General features: G+C 45.0%; 1 long non-coding RNA gene across 1 annotated transcript; it reads left to right on the top strand.

Annotated features, from left to right (window-relative positions):
• Positions 1 to 2,409: 2,409 nt before the first annotated feature.
• On the top strand, positions 2,410 to 20,492 carry LOC102018234. Its single transcript, XR_262213.2, has 3 exons — positions 2,410 to 2,710; positions 3,588 to 3,892; positions 20,324 to 20,492. It is a non-coding gene; the product is annotated as an uncharacterized LOC102018234 (long non-coding RNA).
• The last annotated feature ends 874 nt before the right edge of the window (positions 20,493 to 21,366 follow it).

The following is a 21,366-nucleotide window of genomic DNA, read 5'->3' as shown; positions in this document are numbered from 1 at the left end:
CACTGACTTAATCCATGGGAGAGGTCATCACCCTCCTGACCCAGTCACTTCCCAAAGCCCATCAGCTTGCCTTCGGGGGACACTTCAGAACCAAACCGTAACAAGGGCAGGTCCAAAAGGCACTGGAATTGCATAGTGGGAGTAAGAGAACAGTGCAGGGATCTCCAGGTGACTGAGAGTGTCCACCTGACCTGTCCCTTCTGACTCTGGGGAGACCAGATCAGAAGGCAAGAGTCAAGGGCTGCTCCTGTCCACATAGGAAGGTTTCTGAGTAACAACAAACCTCATTGCCTGGCACCCCGTAGTGGGAAGCTGACCCTAAGATTTAGATTATTCCTTGGGTCATTTCCAGAACCAGGGAATCACAGGACTGACTGACACAGATGGACCAGGGGACACCAAACTAGTACCTTAGGTAAGGCCTGTGGGACACAGAGCGGAAGAGACAAGAGGCTAAAAGTCTAACACGGGTATGTGAAGACAGAGCCACCCCACTCCTTCCCAGGGATCCATTTTCACTGTTTCTTTCCTGGACCTCTGGTTCTCAGCCTTTTCCTGAAGAGACTCACAAAGCACATGACCTTCACCAGGAGAAGCCGTGATCTTGATTCACTCAGGGTTATGCACCACTTCCTGGAGCTACCAGGATCTGAATGGAGACAGACATTTGCAGAGGGACGACCACAGATTCCCTTTAATTTACAGAAGAAGTAGCTCTCACCAAATCCCCAGTGTTGTCTCCATCCCTAGAAGTAAGTAGATGTGAGATTGGATACCAGGCAATCCGGATTTCCATTTTGACACTTGTACGTATGGACTGTGTAGCCTTGGGTAAGTTACTTAAGCTCTAGGAGTTTAATTATAGAACTGCTCTCAGGAAAGGTGGTTGTTAGGATTATATCTTATCATGCAAGTGAAATGCTTGGCCCTGTGCCTGCTTCATTGTGAGAACTCAATAGATGATGACTACTTCATTATTATTTTCTTACTTTGTTTTTAGCAGTGTGCCTCCCAGCTGAGAGAGGCAGCCAGTGTGCATTAGCGAGTGGTTGTACATTAGTCTGTCAGAGAAAGAAAAAACATTTTGCATGGCTGACTCCTAATTGATTCACCTTTGTCCCTCAAAGTAGTCACACTGTGTTTTCCTTAAAACATACTGTAATTCAAGATTTAGTCTAATTCACCAGCCTTCCCCTCAGCTCCCATTTGGCAAGACTTTAGCTGGATTGGATGCTGGGTTGTTCCCAATACATTCAAAGTCAAAACTCAGATTTAATTTCCTATGACAGACCTGTCATTCTCAGGATCTGTTGGGTGAAAACCACATTGGTAGAGGGGCAGAAGATGCTGGTCGTGGCTTTTGGGACATTGCCAAGGGAAAACCCAGCCCCTGACTTCAGCAGCCCACACCCCTGGGCTCCATATGGCCTGTGGTATCTGCTGATCACTAGGAGCGGGGACAGGAATACTGTTTTTGGGGCCCCTTCTGACAGTCTCCCCGTCTGAGCCAATGGGAACGCTGCCCACAGTCCCTCCAAGGATTTAATTAGTTAGGTTGTTGGCAGCTCCCCCCAAAGATGAAAAGAGCAAGAGATTCCAAGGCCTAATCTAAGCCACATCATCTCCAACCAAGACCGAGGCCACAGCCCTCTAACTGGTCCCTCTGAGCCCACCCTGACCCTCCCGCACATTGTCTGGATAACAGAGATCTTCTGGAAACCACAGTCCGACGCCATCACCTTCTTGGTCGGGAATAACAAACAGCTTTTCGTGACCCTAAGACCCAGTTCCTTACCCATCCCAGACCTGGGCCCATGTGTCCCAGCCCGGCCTCTTCTGGATCCCTGCCTCTCCCTGTGGTCAGTCGCGCCAGGGCTCGGTCAGACCTCTGGATATGTGGACCCCTGCCCGCAGGAGGGCCAGCCTCTCCGAGTGTTCTTGTCCTCCTCTGCAGTTCTCGTCTCTGCCTCCCACCCTGCTAATCAGCTCCCTGAGGACAAGGACTGAGTCTTCTTTACCTCTTGTGCCCAGTACCTACCATGGAACGTGACTGACACCTAGTAAAGAAACAGTGTGTGTGTGGGAGGGGTGGCGCACACCTGTAATCCCAGCACTTGGGAGGGTAAAACAGGAGGATCCCCTCTAGTTCAAAGCCAGCCTGGGCTACATATAGTGAGTTCAAAGCCAGCCTGAATGACAGTGAGATACTGTCTCAAAAAACAAAACACATACAAAAAAGGAAAAATACACATGCTTAGAAATAGCACTCTTATATTACAGATTGGGAATCTCAAGTGAAGAGCTCTATTTGACTAAGGGAGACAGAGGGGGGTGTTGGTCATTTCATTCATTTGATTGTTATTGACTGAATTATTCAAATAACAAACACAGATCTGCTTATCCCTTTAAAACATTATGTCAGGAGCTACGTTCTTTAATTTCAGTGTTCTCTTCATGTCTCTCAAACTCCTTCTTCCTTCAAAGCTGCTATTCAAAGCTTCTGTGAAGTCGCAGGTCTCTTTGGTGGTGATTATGTCACAAAGAGGGATCTTGTCAAAGTCACAAGGAATGGAGGCAGTCGGGGATTTTACCTGTCACCCTACTGTCATTACACATCTCTCTGGGGATGAGGAGTAGAACAGCACAGGGAGAGGGAGGAGACATTAGAAAACAACTGCTCAGATGTCACCGGCCCACGTTAAAGGCAGAGGTGGAGGGTTTTAGAACTTCCAGGGTGATTTCACTATGCTATCAACAGAACTGTCTCAGCACCCTAGGCAGCAGGGTCCAGATTTGGGTGGCAACTCCCACATATTGGGACCACAATTCTCCTTCAATATTTTGGAAAATTTTAAAAAGCAGTCCCCCAACACAGTGTGAAAAACATGCTATGCAGAAGGTTGCAACCCTGGTCAGACTGTAAGAAAAAGTCATGCCCTCAAGGGATACCCAGACACTAAGGAACACCAAAGCAGACGCAGAGGAGGGGAAGAACATACTTGTGGAGACTGAGATGAGTCACCGACGAGGTCTCCCCTGGAGATGAACCTTGACTGGGGTCTTGAAATGAATTCTTTTGAAATGGAGAGGGACAAGGAGTATTAGGACATTTTAAGGAAGAGGAAGTGCATGAGCCATGGCATTGAGGAGGGCATTCGAAGAACATCACACTCTGCTTATGATGCTGGAATAGGAGGCTGACAGGCTGGTTCTGCCACTCGGCAGCCATGAGAATGATAATGACTCAGGAGAGGACACCCAAGGGTGCTGAGGAGGGGGCGAGCTTAGATATAATTGGCTAGTGAGGTAGTGTCAGCGTATCCACTCCCCAGAGTCTAATGACACCACAACTGTAATAACCCCATGATGGGGAACCCAGCAGGCACCAAGAATAATTGACAGAATTTGCGTCCTGGTCTGAGGTGTTGAGAGGAACACATTGTCACTTCTTTTTTTCCAGTACTGGGGACTGAACCCAGGGTCTTTACACTGAGCTACATCCCAGACCATTTTTTATTTTTTTGTGTTGAGACAGGGCTGGCTGAATTGCCTAGGCTGGTCTCCAACTTGCAATTCTTCTGCCTCAGTCTTCCAGGGTGCTGGATTGTAGCTGAATAGCACTAGACCACTACCCAACACAACACATCACATTTGTGTTATTAATGGTGTAACATGAATCCACTCATGAAGAAACATCAGGCAAGCCAGTTGAAAAACATTCTGCAAAACTAACTGGACTGCATTCTTCAAAAATGTCAATATCATGAAGGACAGGCATTAAGGGACTGTTGCAGTTTTCCAGAAACTAAAGAGATGTAACCAGGCACTCAATGCATGAGCTGGGATTGTCTTTCCCTTGAAAGGACAACACTGGACAGTTGGTGAAATCTGAGTAAGTTCTCTCCGTTCCATAGTAGTATTGAATCAATGTTAATTTCTTGAATGTGATCACTGTACTTTGCTAGTACAGAGAATGCTCTTGTTTTTAGGAAGTTCATGCTGAAATACTTAAAGGACAATCATGTCTCAAACAGTTCAGAAGAAAATATAATACAGATGAGGACACAGATATGATGGAGATGATAGAGAATAGATATAGGATAGATATAGGATGTAGTTACAGGGTACAGAAAACTCTTACAATGCTAACATTTGGGGAAATCTAGATGAAAAGTGAATGGATGCATACGTGGAGCTTCCTTCTATTATTCTTGTAACTTTTTTGAGAGTCTGAAATTATGTCGAAATAAAAAGCGAAAGGAAGTGAAGAGAACCATCAGGTTCCCATCTCTGCTTGGCCTGAGCGAGCACATGTGTTGGTTTGGTCTCTGCGCTCTGGATCTCTTCCTGCCGCCAGCCTTTCTAGGTGGCCTCTGTCATCCTGGGTCCCCCCAGGTAATTTCCAGATGTACACCTTGCCTGCCTCTTCTGGTTCTACTGTTTCTCTCTGACTGTCCCTGAGAGCTGATCTCTTTGGCTCAACACATGCAGGCTTCTGCCTGAGACATTTTGCCAACATCTGCTCGTGTCCCCGAGAGATCAAGATAATTCACACTTACTGATGTCCTACTGTGTGCCAAGCACCAGTGACCTCCCTAGAGAGCATAGTCTGGTCTTACTATCCTATGCACATACATTTCTGTGGCTCCAAAGCCCTACTTTCCTGACTGTACAAAGTTCAGTGCTCTGTGGGTCACTCTCCAGATACGTCTGAGAAAACTCAGGGCTGCCGAGCATTTCCACGTCTTCCACGTACTGCACCTCTGCTGCTCCCAGAGTGGGTACTTGTTGCCTCCATTCTTTGATGGTCTGTGAAAGGAGCCACTCCAAGCTGAGGATTCCAGCTTTGTCTCTATTTCGTGGTTATCATGAGAGCTGAAAATCCTTGTACCTCAACACCAGACACTGGGTACCCTTGAAGAAGAAGCTCCTTCTGTGTAACATTCTATTACAGTAGGTGCAATCAGTTGCTTGAGTTCTATAAAAAAAATTGTTGGCAAAGTGTTGAATTGCTGCATGGGGTGAGATCTCATGTCAGGCATGTATGCAGTGGGGTCACACCTCCCCAGAACACTCAGGCGTTGTTGTGAGCCAATCTCTCCCCACAAAACCATTCCCCTTAGTGCAAGCCTTTCCCAGCCCTCACCGAGTCTTTCTACATACTTGTTTGTATCTGTTGAGACAGAGATCATGGATATAAATGGATTTTGTGGCATTGCCTATTGCCATTGGCTGCAAACCAATGGGACCAGATCCTGTCCATCAGGATACCCTGTTTACAGTATCGGAGGATGGGGGAAGTTACCCATGTGCAGCTCAGTCCTAAGGGATGGGGGCATCAGGATCTGAGCCATAGTCCTGTCTTCTCCGAGGGGCACTGAACCAACCCCTGGGAAAGGGAGGTTTTCCCCTATCACCTGAAGAGGTTTTCCTAGAGTGCCTGGGATTATGGAACTGTCTGGGACAATTGTTCTTGCCGCTGCTACTGCTTCTGATTTCATGCTGGCGTTGGCCGGGAATTTATTTTCCTTTCTTCTTGTATCTCTTGCCTCACTAGCACTTTATTTACCCAAAAGAAGATACCATCAAGGGTGGCACATTTTATTTAGTTCCGGAAAATGTCTGGGGGAGGTGGGAGGGAAGGTTAAAAACGACTGGCAATGTGGTTTTACAGAAAGAACGTGGGCATCAGAATCAGACAGGACTCGGTTCAAATCTGGGTTTGTGACTTACTATTTGAGTAAATGTTCAGAAGTTAAGGTCTCCATTTTGCTCTTTGAGTTAAATGAGGAAACTTAGTTAAAATCAGTTTTAAAGAGGGGCTCAAAGAAATTTAGGGTTCCTGCCCTGCTGGCCTTTTGAGGGTTACAGGAAAAGTTTATCTTTATTTTTCTGTTCATTCCTCTTATGGGCAACCTTTAAGTCAACTCAAAAGCGGGCTTTGTTTCCATGGAGACATGTTTAAGGCAAACAGATCTGAAAAGGGGAAATACAGACGCCCATCCCCTTACACCCACTCGCAACCAACACGCAGCCTCAGCAGAAATGTTTCCAAAGAAATGTTTCACAAAGCTTTCAGGAAAGCCAAGTGCTCTTTCAAAGTCTTGACATGCTTTTTCACCGTACAGCTCTTGAAATGAACAATAATTTGAAACAGATAATAATGAACTTCACACAGCAATGGATCAAAAGTGGAATTATTGAGCTCACCATTGTCTAATGTAATTAGGCTGACACGCTGTTGAATCAAAATGGATGGCTTTTTTTCCCATTCCTTTTCTGCATGTGCACATTTATTTGAAGAAGAGCTTTTAATAGGCAGAATATTACAAGATTTCTGGGCCCCACATGGGTTCAGTTCTACTGAACCGAACAGCTTACTTCTTTTCCCTTCCTTTCCTTCTTTTCCCCCTTCATACCATCATTGTTTTGTAAATTTCAAGGGAGAATTGCTCCTTTGAATGTACATGGAAATATAAGCACATAAATCACAAGCTGAATCTACTTAAGTTCATTAAACTGACTGTCACTTTCCACCAAACAATGCCTTCTTAGGAAAAAATGTTGCAAATCTTTCAGAAGACCAAGTCTGATGCATCCCATCAACCACTTTTAAAAATTCCACAGTATAGTTTCTGCCTTAAATAACTTATTAAACAGAGCAACAATTAGAGAACAGACATTTGTTAATTATACCTGACTTCAGATCTCTCTTGCAGGAATCGTGGTAGAGAACAGACCAGCTCAGCCCTTTATGGGGATGTAAACATTCACTTGAAAGCCCAGTAATAGAGTGGTTTCCTCCACTTCCCCCCGCAATACAAGTGCAACTTCTGATGAGTTGAAATCAGCCCTTGCCTTTGCCAAGACATCTGTCCTCAAGATGTGCATCTAAAGTGATACAGCAGAGACAAATGTCACAAAAGCAGCAATTCATACATTACAGCTAGCAGTGGTAGTCAATCTTGCTGTTGTATCAACCACAGGAAAAAAAGAGAAATCTCATTTAATAAAGCCTTTCTTGGTTGTTTTATTAGTCACTAGAACATGTCTAGAATTTCCCAAAAGCTGCAGTAGAAGAATTAACTTAGCCCTTGTTGCAAAAACTGGGCAGAAGATCTGCACTGCCAGAGTTATACATAGTGCTAAAGAGAAAGATTGGAAGAAGAGTTTTCTCCAAACCAGACTGTCTAGACGCTATTGGGTAGGCAAGCTAAAGCCACCAACCTTAAGGTGAGCTCTGAGCCTTCACTAGCAGACTGCAAGGACCTACGATCAGCATAAAGAGAAAGCCCAGAGCACTGACCACTAACATCTCCAGCTCCATGCATCAATATCAGGGCTAGATCGGAGAACAAAGACAAAATACAAGAGTCTTTCTTTTTGCCTACCAATCTGGTTAAGAAGACTAGGACAGCCACAAACCGTAGAACCACCAAGGCTTGGAGCTGGAAAATTATAGAAGAGGAAACTGCAGTTGGAGGTGCTGAAATGACTCCCCCAAGGTCATAGAGAAACCACACTGCCCTTACCACTTGTGACTTGAATGGAAAGAAAAAAAACAGAGTGAGTACGCTATGTGTCAGCAAATGCTATGCCACATGCAGCTAGATCATTGCCCAACAGAGGAAATGTGGATTCACAGAACTAGTTTCCTACTTTGAACCCTATTTTTCCTGTAATTGGGTAAGGCTGGGGGCAAACTCTGGTCAAATCTTACAAAGATAAAGGGAAGTTCCATGTATACAGATGCATCCATTCTAAGCCCAATGAGGACTTCCTCAACTATGCATGGATCCAGAGTTATATGCAGCTTGCCCAACATCGGAGAGGCATTTTAGCAAATACAGAGAGAGCTTAGGATATAACTGTTTCTCTCAAGGAAACTAAAAAACTATAGGAGATTATTAAAGACCAAGTGTAAAGGTTGTGTGTTGATGATGATCCTGACAGGAGCTCAGAGATGGGAGAAATCACAGGGTATTGGATAAATTCAGTATGGCTGGACTGACCTGAGATCCAAAGAGGCCCTAGAAGGCTGGCCTGGGAAGAGGGGCAGTATGAGAGAGACAAGTTGGGGATGCCTCAGCAGGAAGACAGTTTCTGAAGTAGGGATTAAGGTGGTTCTGGGGAGTTTGGTAGAGTCTCAACTAAGTGGCCTAAAAGTTGGGTTTAAGGACACAATGGAAAATAGCACTGAATCCATAGGGAAAAGTATGAATGACTCACCAAATCATTTGGACAAAATAACACAGAATAGCACACTAGAGTCTAGACCCATTTCCTTGGAAGCTCTGGTCTTTCTGGTGTGTTAAGGAAAATCAAATTTGCAATATTTCAATGTACATTTGCCAGAAACATCAAAATGTCATGGATTCTACTTCAGATTGTGACTAATATCCTGACCTCTATGTGAAATATGTGGCTCCTCTGAGCCCCTTACGGGAATTGACCAGAGTTTAGAATCCATTTCTAGCCCCACAAGGCCTGGATTCAACAACATAAGGTGTTGCCAAAGCTATTAAATGTCCAAGAAGTTCTCCAAATACCTTCATGTACTTTTGAGCATTCCTTCTTTTAGACCTAAAATGTGTTCTTAAAACTTATCAACTCCTCTGTCTGAAGGCCTGCCTGTGACCTTCTTCTTTGTACCTCCGATTTCAGGGTGGGGAGACAGAGGTGCACCGAGGTGCCAACAAATAGTGGAGGTGTCTACCTGGGAGACTTTTCATGCTAAAAATGTGACCTGCCCAAATGCCCTCTCTACACAAAAGCTATTTATAAAAGGTTTGACTTTAAACTTGGAATTACAATGAAATTCAAAGGAGAAAGAAGAAGGTTCCAGACATGATGAAAAATTACAGCTGGATAATTAATTTTAAAATAAGACATCCAAGGAAGTCTTCCAAGTAGTTACTCAAGTACTTACTTCCAAGTGTGACAGAAGGTGATGGTTTGTGTATAAGAAAAAACTACTTTGGAGAAATGGAAGAATGGAAAGTCTCACCTTCAGCCTATTTTACAGCCCTGTCTGAGGCCATACACCCATCTGAGAAAAGATGGCGGCCGTATACCCATGGCCTTTGTTGGGGCAGCTTCCAGTGGGGTGCACTCAAGCAGAGACCTCTCCTCACTCTGCTGTCCTGGGCCGAGTGCAAAAACTGAGGGCTGTGGGGAGGGAGATGCTCATGCGCTCCAGGCCTTTGGCCCTCAGCGAACTCCCGGCCTCCTGGTCTCTGCTTCCTGTTTCCTGTGCACAGTGTAGAGCTTCCGGTCACTTCCCTGTTCTCTGTTGGAGGGGGATGGGCAGGGCTGGTGTGATAGGCAGACATTTCTTCCCTCTTCCCTTCTTTCCTTGTCAAAGTCTAAGGAGGAGCTCATGGTTAACAGTTGCTCGGCACAGTTCTTAGCTCACTGAAGACTGCAGAGTTTAACTGTAGGAGGACGATGCAACCACCTCTTACCTTCCTGCGACAGACGTGTCTACCCACTGTTGTGGCAGAGCATTCATTTGCTTTGAGCAGAGGCTTGACTTCGGCGTCCTTCTTAACTCAACAGTGCAGAGTGCCCTCATCGATTAGAATTGGCCACCAGCTTGATCGCCAACATAGGGAGAAAGACCAAAACATGGAGACGGAAGAAAGAAAAAAAGCACACTTAGTGAGTCCTGACTGCGCCAAGGAGTGGCATATCAAAGAGCAGAAGGAAGGCAGCCCAGAGGTGGAGGAGGTATTTTATCACTGGCATGCAGGGTGACCCTAAAAAGCAGACTCTTCCCAGCTGTCTGCTGTGTCAAGTGTCCAGAGCGGGTAATGTGTGTTGCCTGCCCCTCCCCCTCTCCGTGCACCACCAGGACCAGAGCTGCAGGTGGCTTCACTGAGCAGCTGGGGCTTAGCAAGGGACCAGAGTCACAAGTGTCATCCCTTAGCACCCTGAACTGAGACCAAGTTGCACCTATTTCCTCTCTTGTAAAGACGAGGCTGCTAAGCTGTGTTTTGCTTAGAGAGCTATAGAGAGGTTTAGTGCTTAGGCAAGTGTGCGAGGACACAGAACCTGGCATACAGAGGCATTTTAAAACATCCAGCTTTGCCCTTAAATGCCCACCTGGACTGCACTGCCCTATTTGAGTTTTAAGATCACATAGCAATAATACAAACAATCCATGACAACCACATAGGGCTATCTGACCTAGAAAAGCAGACACAACAAGATACTCAGTTAAAATAGAATTTCAGACAAAAAGTGAATAATTTTTTAGTAGAAGTACTTCCTAAACATTGACAGTACATACTTACACCAAGTCTGAACTTCAAGTTAAAGTATCTCCTCTTTTATTGGCAACACATCAAATCTTAAGGGTGTGTCATGAATACATGAATAACTCTTCAGAGATAAAAGTGTCATGCTGAAAGGAATATTTCTACATATTGACAATTTTCACATTTTTCCACCCATTTTCCACAGCAAGAAATACATTCTCTGTCACAGTCCAATGGACGTATATATATGTGTATTAACTGAAATAAGCATTTCACAAAACCTCCTCTGTGTATAGTGCACGCTGCTTTTTTCTATCTTCTTCATTCTACTCTACTATATTTCTCTTTTTTATTATTATTATTTTAAAGAGTAAAAGAAGGATAACATAGTAATAAGGGGGCTTACTGAATTACAGACAAAGTAGTAGGAAATTATCAATGATTGTTGTTTTACATATTGTTATCTACAAGATAGTTTCTCAGGAAAATAAATAGACAAATAATAGTGAGTTACAGACAAAAGTAGTAGGCGATTATCAGTGGTTGTTGTACTATACTTTGGAATCTTCAAAGTGGTTTCTAAAGAAAATAAATAGAGCTATACATGAGTGACCAATTGAATAATCATTGACTATTCTCAATGGTTGTTGTAGGAAACACATAGTAATAAACATACATGCATTTATGAAATAGCACAGGAACAATACAAACATTACAGAGTTATGGACAGATTCATAGGAAAATATCAGTGGCTGCTGTAATACATGGTGGTATCTTCAAAGTGGTTTCTCAGGAAGACAGAGATATGCAAGAAAGATCTGACAAGTAGTTACAGTCTCTATTATATTGCTCTTTTTGAAAAAATCTTAGTCCAGCCTCACTGAACTGATTTCATAAGCCCCTAATGCAAGGGTCAGCAAACTATGACCAAATCCAACTAGCCACCCCTTTTTGTATGGCCTGAAAGCTAACAGTGGTTTTTATTCTTTGAAAAGCCTGGGGAAAAATCAAAAGGAAAATGATATTTCATCATGTGAAAATTAAGGAAATTCAGATTTCAGTGTCACAACTAAGGTTTGATCACAACACAGCCATGTTCTTTCATTCATGCATGGTCTAGGACCACTTTCACATGATAGCGCAGAACATGTGTAATATGGTCCCAAAAGCTTAAAATATTTACAATTTATATCTTTGCTAAAAAAATTTACCTCTCCCTGTCCTAATGGGTTCCAAGCTGCTGTTTCAAAAGCTTTGCTCTCAACAATTTCGCCCCCAACAGTCCTATCTGCTCATGTGAGGGAGCAGTTTTTTCTTTTTTTAAAAAATTTTTTTATTTTTTTCCGGTACCGGGAATCGAACTCATGACCTTGCGCTTGCCAGACAGGCGCTATGCTGCTGAGCTAAATCCCTAGACCTGGGAGCAGTTTTTTCTAAGAATCTCGTTAACCTCATTCTTCTCAGTTCCTCATAAGGTAAAGGCAGATGAACAGACTCTGGTCAGGAAACGTTTTAAACCCAGCTGCCCTCAGAATGTGAGGTGAACACCATGAAGGCCCAGAATGGAACGTAAGCTCAAAGGACGTCACTGAGCACTATTTTCAGTCACTTGAGGAACCCACTGCTCTCAGGGAAAGATTACAAAGAGTCACAGAACAAATGTCAAATTCTTGACACATGTCTCTCATTAGAGATTAGAGCTCACAGAGTCAGTTTGTGATGGAATTGAAAGGCTAAGCGCCGCACAAGCATGAAAGAATAGGAGGGAAAGGGGAGGGGAAAGGAGGGGAAGGGAGAGGGAGGAGAGGAGGGGAGGGGAGAGGAGAGGAGGGGAGGGGAGAGGAGAGGAGAGGACGGTGGCTGTGGCCAGGGAAAGAGGAAAGGGGAAGAAGAAGCAGCTTGCTGCCTGCTCTGTGACTTTCTGGGCTGAGGTACTGGCTGATAAACCCCCAAGACAGGTTTAGGACAGTTGAGACCTGAAGTAACTAATGCCTTGCTCTCTTGGAGATGTCTGGAGTTAGGGGAGACCTCACGGATGTGCATCAAGGTCATCAAACTACTGCCAAAGGGCCAAATTCATTATGCCATCTAGTTTTGTGTATAAAGTTTTATTGGAGCAGGTCCCTGCCCACTCAGTGACCTATGGTCTATGGCTGCTGGTGTGCTACAGTGGTAGGGTTGACAATTTGTCTAAAAATCTTGATGACCTAGGCTTTTATGTGGCACCATTTGCCAAACGCTATGGTAGACACAGGCCGGTGTGGAGAAGCAGGCAACAGAGTGAAGCTGGCCAAGGGTCCTGAGAAAGGTCCTCGTCCTCCCTCCACCAAAATCTCAGAGGAGAACATCTGAAAGTTTCCACTGTTCCATCTCCCAAAATGTACACGAATGGCCAAAAAGGACCAGCAGGCCTGAGCAGAGCCTGGAGCTGGTGGATGGAGGCTCCATTTGAGGTGCTGGGCTCTTTATCAACTGAGACATTGGTAGGAGGTGAAACATAGCCACTGTGAGCCAGCACAAACACATGTCAGTGGCCTAAGGCCATGTTTGCTCCAGGCTCAGATGCCTGTGGGCCAGAGCACCGGGCTTCTCTTTCACCCACCTCAAGCACTTCAGTTTCTACACCCTAACAATCCTCGACTGCCAGGATCTTAGCAGCAACCCCAGGAGGAAGGGGATGAAATTTTAGAGTGACCAAAATCGGCAATGACTGCACACAAATCAAAGCAAGGGATCCTTGCCCGGATGTCACTAGATACTGAGTTTCCCGCCACTACCAGAATATGGGCTTAAAGTACAAAACTGAGTTCTAGAAAAAAAAAAAAATAAAGTTACTCAATAGGAAGAACAGGAAACTGACTTAGCCACTGCAGGAAATTGGAACTCTATTAGCAGCAATGCAAGAGACCGCAACAGGTTAAGTCCCAATGGCTCATGGTTCAGTGACTCCTTGCTAATTATTTTTCTGCCTACTTCTTTCTAGAACAAAACAATTTAATCTAGTCTAGACCTCCTGATGATGTTTCCCCCGTCCCGCCTTCAGCTGCAGAGGAATTATGTGCAAGTTTAGTTTTCACCAGTAGGTGGTGCTAATACAGACAGTGCGCCTACTCATTATGGGATGATAGATTAGCTCTACAGTAATGAAGGCTCTTTTTAGTTTCTTTCCTCTAGAGCGCTTTCCCCTTTGGTCTAGTTGCACTTTGTTATTAAGTAGGCCCTGAGTGGTTTCACCTCCAGGCTAACTCTCCCTCCCTCGAGTGGAGTCATGGAAAGAATTCCAGAGTTAGGAAACCTAGCGTGTACATTTTGGCTGTCCTACTAATTAGAAGCGCTGGCCAAGTCACTAATCTCTCTGAGTCTTGGGAATCTTCATTTTTAAAATAAATGAGTTGGTCTTGTTGAATCTTTGTCTTGCAGGTTTAAAAAACAATTCTTTAACCTTGTCTACAATTATGAGGCAACGCTTCCCACCGAGCAAATTAACACATTGGAGGAAAAATTTAAGATCCCAAGAAATAGGCTCTTTGACACAGCTCCACGGGATATGTTCACTGGCAAAGACTTCCTGTAGGGCCATCTGGTAATGTGTAGCCATAGTCTTAAAGATGCACTTACCCCTTGACCATCAATTCCACATGTGGGATTAATCTCAAAGAAATAATTATACACATGTACAAATACATAGCTAAGAGAACTTCGGTAAGGCAGAGCATTTTGGTTCCTCTGAGGGCTCAGTGTATCTCTGTTAACTAGTTTCTATGCCTTTATATAATCTTTAGAATTGCATTTCAATACTTGTGGAAGACAACAAAGCAAACCATTGCTTAATCATGTAATGAGAGGAAGGACTAGAACCTAGGCTTTATTGAACATTTTTTTGTGTGCCAAGCACTATGCTACACAAATTTCTTAAGTATTTGTACAATAACTGTATGCAAAAGCTATTCCTAAGCCTATTTTATAGATAGGAGTCTGAGACTTAGACAAATTAACCTTCTTGTTCAAAGCCACCAATTCTGACTAATGAAAGAAGAAATATGTCTTCTATGTAGAAGTCTCAGGCCTTGTCAGGCTCCACTTGGGCTTGGAGAAGGCTCTCCCTTTGATGGAGGGATGGGATGGGAATCCCCTTGGACTTCAATTGTGCTTAAGAATTAGATCTAGGCTACTTGGAGCCCTTGAAAAGAAATTGTTGTTTCAAAGCTTCTGCCAATTCTTTGTGCTGCTAAAAATGGAAACCAAATTGGTCTGTAGGGACCAAGATTTTCCGGTAGGAAAAAGCACTTAATTGACTTTTATCTGTGCAAAAGGAAATTCCATTCTGGAAGGAGAAGGTCTAGACAAGGAAAGCCTCAAGCTCCAAGTCTACCAAGTAAAAGTGGGGGTCATTCCAACATTAATGGATGGAGAGCTTTCTCTGTGTATGGATGGAGAGAGCTGTGGGGGCCCCTGCATTCAGGGAGGAGGACACATAGCAAGATGTTCACACAGCCAGGGAGGACCCTGTGTGAACAGAGAGGAGGGAGGACACATGGCAAGATGCTGGGACCTCAAGGGTTGGGTTGGGGGAGATATGGCCCAAGGACTGGGCTAGGCTTGGTTAGCAGTGATCTCCGGGACCTTAAATCTCCCCCGGGTACTGAAGTACCTCCAAACTTTCTGGGGAGCCAGAAAACCTTGTTAGCATTGTCTTGGAGTGAAGGAGTGAGTGAGTCCATTTTGGGGTCAAGGACACCATTCTGATAGAAGAGTGATAACATGCAGACCCCAAGACTGCCTTCTCTCCTTAGAGGAGCCCTAGGCCTCCTGAAGTCTTTATGGTTTGGAAGCTGGTGTGCTTTTATTTGCATATTCCAGAGAAGTATGACCTCAGAAGGTTGTAACAAACCCAAGGAGCAGTGAATTCTGTGTGGGCCTCAGGAATCGATGTAAGCGGGTCTGCAGGGCAGCTGAAACCGCAAGGCTGGGGGTGCTTTCTAACAGGCTCACCTGTTGTGGGGACTCTCTGACCACAAGCACTTGGCCGCTGTCAGCAGACTAGGTGATTACAGCATGAAGTCATCCTTATAATCGGGAGAAGACTTCTCTCCGGCTGACTAATCATCTTGCCATTTTTATTGCAAGATCAGTATCAAGAGGCAGCAGCTCCCAACTGTTTCTGCTCCCTGGGTGTGCACTTGTGTGACAGAAAGAACAGCTATATGAGCAAGGAGAACAGGTGGAGGATTAGCAAACTCATTTACAAGGTCAAGACGGCTCCAACCTAGGGGCACAGGCGCAGAAATGCTGAGAGGCCTCTGAGGAAAAGGCTGCTGGGCCCTGTTTTTGGGGCCTGCATGCTGCTCTTACAATGTTCCCAGACACAGAGCCCTCTCTCCACACCTTGCTGCATTGTCACCAGTACTTCCTGGTCATTATCAATCTGTCATAATTTCTTAGAGCTGCCATGACAAATTACCATGAACTTGGTGGCTCAAAACAGCAGACGATATTTCTCATGTTCAAGAAACCAAAAGCCTGGAGTCAAGGTATCAGCTGGGATCTGGGTGGAGGCTCCAGGGGAAGACTTTCCTCATCTCTTCCAGCTCCTGGTGGTACTCAGCACTCCTCCAGTACCCCTTGGCTTGTGGGCTCCTGTGGTCCTCAGCACCCTTTGGCTTGTAGCCACAGCATTCCAATCTTCTCTTCCATCTTCATATGGTTGCCTCTCCTCACTGTGTGTATCTCTGTCCTCTATGGTCTCATACAAGGACATTTGTCACTGGGTTTTATTAGGGGTCCTAATTAGGGGTCCTACCTTCTCAAGGGTGCCTGACTGAGAGGGGAAACAGGGACTACATCCAGCTTGCTCTGGGGCCACCAAGTCTCTGGCCACAGCAGCACCTGTCCCTGATGCACATAAATGCCCTGTTTCCTGGGTGTTCTGCTTATTTGTTTAATTTTATCACCTATAATAAAGAAAAAAAAGAGTCGAGAATCAAGAGAAGAATTGGAGACATTTCCCAGTTCATTCCTAGCTGGCTGTGCTGAGACACACATTGCATCCTGGTTCTGCAGCACCACTCACCCCACCTGCAGCACTCCCACTACTAGAGCTGGCGGCAGACATTGGGCTGACTGCAATATTACTGGTCTCTGCTTTAAGAAAACTCCCATGTACAGCTGTGCATCTCATGTGGAGAATGTGCTGGTCGAGACAGCCAGTTTCTGCTGATGCCAGGAACCCTGGCAAAGGCATGGTGGAGAACCAGAAATGGAAAGGTGACTGGGCTATGTGCTGGTGGCAGGAGGAAGTTCTTGGGTGTTCCTCAAGCTTCTACTCCTGGGCTGTCCCTCCCAGGAGACTTCCTTGTCCTGCTCCCTCTCCCCCAGACTAGTTTGAACCCTTCATCTGCTCCAATAGATATAGTGTCTATCGAGCTGCAGGACAATTGTCAGTTCACATTTCTGTCCATTGCAGCCAGAGGTAGAAGTAGATGTCCCACTTCCATATCTTAGAAGAAAGGTTTACTTTTTCCTTTTTTTTTTTGAGACAGGGTCAACAGCATCTTACTAGGTAGTCCAGGCTGGCTTTGAACTCACCATGTAGCCTAGGCTGGACTTTAACTTGTAATGCTTCTGCCTCAGCTCAGCCTCCTGAGTGCTGGGAGTAGTACCACCATGTCTAGCTTGTAAGAACTGTCCTTATTCTTTTCTTTTTCCAAGCTTGGCACATAGTAGGTGCTCAAAGTAGACCCGGTAAAAGGCGAGCAGGAACAACCATGGTCTTCCATGAGCTCAAGGCAGCAGAAGCACAGTCAGCGGGAACAGGGAGGGATGTGGAGCCCAAGAGGCACCAAATAAAGGTGATTTCATGCTTGTCACAAGTCTATATAAACTAGTCATCACACACCCTGAAAAGTGACCTAAACAGAGAGCATCCCCAGGACATGAACACTTTACAGACACCGTATCTGATCTTGTGTCTTTATCTTTCTCCTAATGGAAGCATCCATGCCTAAGGATATTTCCATTTGGACCAAACACATGCTGCATGTGTCCGGTGGGATGCAAGGCCCTGCATTCCTCGCAGACATACACATGAGCTCATGCAAGTCCCAGGGTGCTCATCTGGTCCAGATTGGAGGGAAACTATTAGCTGGATGGAGAAAAACACATCATGTATCAAGTTAATACCAAACAGATTTTATGACATAGTGAGACTGCTTTTGATAATCTACTAATATATCAGGGGGGGCTAATGAACTAAAAGTGAAGCAGCTAAACATTATGTCTTTGAGGTCTGGACAAGGTTTGTGTGGGCTGTAGGGATGACAGAAATACAAACAGACGCAGGAAGCTTAAAGCTGTCCAAATGCTCCCCGCAATCTTAAGACACAATCCTGTTATAACCAGAGGTGTATTTTGCCAACTCATCAGTGTAGACAATCTTTTCCTGGCTAAAAATCAGGGTGGACTTTTCCAGAGACAAAGATAGGATGTGCCCTGGGAGCTCCCATCCCAGAAAGGCATGGGTGGCCACGGGACGCCACCAGAAGAGGGACAGTGCATGGCAGTCTCCTATGGGACTCTCTCAACCTCTTGGTGGTCTCCTCATCAATGTCAGTAGCCCCCACTGATTGTCACTTGACCATGACAGTATTCCTGAAGGATGCCTAGGGCTTCATGGACTCTTGATGGATGTTTTAAATGAAAAGCATCTGTGTTCATCCTGGTACCATCTGGGGTTATGAATGGCAGTGTACCATGTTGGAATAAGAATGACTTGGAGATTCTAGTCCAACCGCTGATGATGTGCCCTCTGACAAAGCCATTCAATCTCTCTGGCTTCAGTGTCCTCATTGACAAGTGGGGATTACAATAATGAATGAGCTGAGAATTTTGGACTGCTAGCTAAAACCAATTCTAGCTGGAAGGAGAAGACAGGTGATTGCAAGAAAGGACAGTGAAGCAATGAACCCAGTGAAGTGAGTTTGTGCCCCCATCCTTGGAAAAGGCAGGGATTGAACAATTCCTCAGCAGCAGGAGCTGCCACTCATGGGACAACCTTAAGTCATTAGTGGTCAATTTTCGAAGGAAAGAAGCTGCCCAGCCAAGGGTCTCCCAGGTGCAATCAGCTAAGATCAGGAGCAGGAAGCACCCGCTGCCAGGGCTGCGATCTCTAGGCCTGTAATCACTAGAATCAGTGCTTCCTCAAATGCCTACCTGGAGAATGTGTGGGGAGTTGTTAGCATCTGTAGAAGCTTAATACAAGGTTTTCATGTGTTTATTTCTTTAATTAAAAAATCACCAACCAGGGCAGGGGAGGGTTGTGGTACTGTGTCTTGAGCCAGGGTCGAGGGCTGGCATGTGCAAATTTGTGTAATATCAGGACCTGGGAGGAAGTGAGGAGCACACCAGCCTGTAGAGGACAGAGACTGGAAAGGCCCCACCTCTTGTAATGCTGGCTGTGAAGCCCCCCTTCAGGTAGTTCCAGGCTGTCCCTGGCTGTGTGTGTGTCTGCAGGACACCCACTGAATCATGTGACAAGAGAAGGGATGTTATTGTTTGTGTTTGCTTCGGTTTTGATACGGGTTGTTGTTGGTGGTGAGGGTGTTTTATCATGTAGTATTTTTCAATATAATTGAATCCTTTTGTTGACATTGTATGAGGCACATTTTCTAAAGTATCTGGAAAGGAAGGAGTGCTGGACATTCTTAGTCTAACACCATCCTTGCACACACCATGTCTCCCAAAGGCAGCTGCCCTATGGTCTCCTACAGGAGATGTTGTCCGGATGTTCTCAGCTCTTCCCGCTCATGGCTGGAGGAAGACAGCCCCTGAGAAATGGAGCCACCATGCTGGTAAAGAATGAGGTACACACGTGATTAGCCTCTCTTTACTTTAATACGGGAAGCCAGAAGTGCAGCTCGGAAACAAATTCACTATTTCTGGATCTTGGCTGGCTCTGGTCTGTAGAAGACACTCCCTTCCTCAGTCAAGGGCTGTTTCCATGGCAAGGAATTCGCATGCTTTTTCACAGCTGCATTTTCTTTGAATCACGATTGGCAACTAGGCATTCAAATTTGCCTCTATACCTCAGGGACTGCCCTGGGTATGTGAAAAATTCCCCCATCTGCTTTGCTCAGGATGTGGGCAGATGAGGAAGTAGTAGCAGCTGATAGATATTATGTCTCTATTTGGCCGGGTGTTAGGGAAGAGCTTTTACTCTGGCAGAAGATGCTCCCAGTGCGGAGGGGGTGGTGGCTAGAAGCTTATCTCTGGCACCATCTACTTCTGCAACTGTCCCCAGGTCAGGGGGGCAGGCATGGGGGCGGGGAAGGAGCCCGGGGAACTCCTACCCTTTAGAGGTGAACTCTCCTTAAACAGAAAATTCTGTCACTTTACCAGAAGCTCCTGGGAATCTGTGAAGGAATGGAGGATTGCATTATAAAAAAAATTAAAAAAAAACATTTGTAGGAAAACAGATGCACCTTGAGATTACAGTGGTAAGTGAAATAAATCAGACACATAAGCTTAAATATTGCATTATTTCTTTTAGATGAGAAACCCAAAGGGCCTATAATTTTTTATGAACAATAAAAGACAATAATAAACAGAGAGATATATCTTTTGCAAATCGGAAAGAGATCTAGAGATGGAGGGACGAGGAGGCACAGAAGGACAAGAGAAATAAAAAGAATTAAGATAGGTAAAAAATTAAAAAGAGCAAAGCAAAAAAATTCAACTAATATCTGTCAGCCCCGAGGTGCTGTGCTGGGTGAATCATCATCACAGTGAACAATAGTAAGAACAGCTCTCATTTGTTTCTCCTTCCAGGTACCAAGAATAGTTTTAATTAATTACGTGTCTTAACTCATTTCATCTTCACAACAAATCAGGAAGGTATTTACCTGTCAGTACCATGCCTGTGTGTGCAGAAAAAAGGCACCAAAATGCTAAATAACCTTCCTGGAATTATCCCGGTAGAAAGTGGCAGAGATGGGATGTAAATACAGACAAGTTCCCAGAGCCTGAGTCTTATGTCACTATCCCCTAAGGCATGGTTTCTTTTCTCAAAGAGGTCACAGACAGATGGAGGCATAAACACGGATTGTCAGTACTACGTGGACAGAAGGTGATGGCTCTGTACAGATGCTCCGGCAGCAGATAGTCCAGTCCTTTGGACCAAAAAGGGCTACCTGGAGAGGGTGGTTTCCCACCAGAATCCTGAGGCGTGGGGAAGAGGAATGACCCAGGAGGTGAGGAAACCCAGGAACCTGGCCAAGGCAACAAGAATAAAACGAGGGCTGTGTGGGAAGGGGCCATGGGTAAGAATTCTGTACAATACAAGGAGGAGGAACAGCCCCTGTACCTCAGGCACCCGGTACAAGTTTGCTGGACACAGGCGCATCCACAGGGGTGTGGCCTTGTGGGCCAACTTACTGTCATGGCTATTGGGGGACTTTAAGCAAAGAAGTAACATGAGTTTAGAAAGATCACTTTAGTAATACTGCTGATAATTTTTTCTTGAGGCTGAGGAGGAAGAAAACGTGAGCTGTTCTTATGATTGTTTATTGTGATGATGAATCACCCAGCGCAGTACCTAGAGGTTAATAAATATTAGTTGAACGCCAATAGAAGTTGGTGTGTTTTCCCAGAAGTACTTTATAGGGAGGCCTTGTGCCAGTTAATCTTAATTGTCAGCTTGACAGGATTAAGAGGCTCCTGGAGAGGTGACTGGATCAGGAGGTGCTACACTTGGAAGTGGATTAATCCACTGGTGTTTATAGTTGAATGTGTGTTTAGGAGGCGGGGCCCAGTTAGAGGTGGACCACTGAGGGTGTGCATTTGGAGGGTATATGAGGTATGATGGAAATATACAGTGAAATGTTTAACTTTTAAAAAATCATTACAGTACAAGACACACAGCTATTAGTCCCCTCAAAAGACACCCTCCCCCACTAATTTGGCGTACATTTATCCCATCATCCTTGCCAATTTCTGAAGCAGTTCTGGAAGTCCTCTTTCATGAGTGTCCTTACAAGGTGTAGTAAAAAGTACAATGAATGCTGCTGTCAAGTGCCATCCAAAAGAAAGGCAGGGAGCTGGGGATTTAGCTCAG

Source organism: Chinchilla lanigera, unplaced genomic scaffold (genome assembly GCF_000276665.1).
Source record: "Chinchilla lanigera isolate Chin_1 unplaced genomic scaffold, ChiLan1.0 scaffold00042, whole genome shotgun sequence".
Taxonomy (NCBI): domain Eukaryota; kingdom Metazoa; phylum Chordata; class Mammalia; order Rodentia; family Chinchillidae; genus Chinchilla; species Chinchilla lanigera.
The sequence above is the reverse complement of the archived record's forward strand: the minus strand, read 5'-3'. Positions and strand labels throughout refer to the sequence as shown.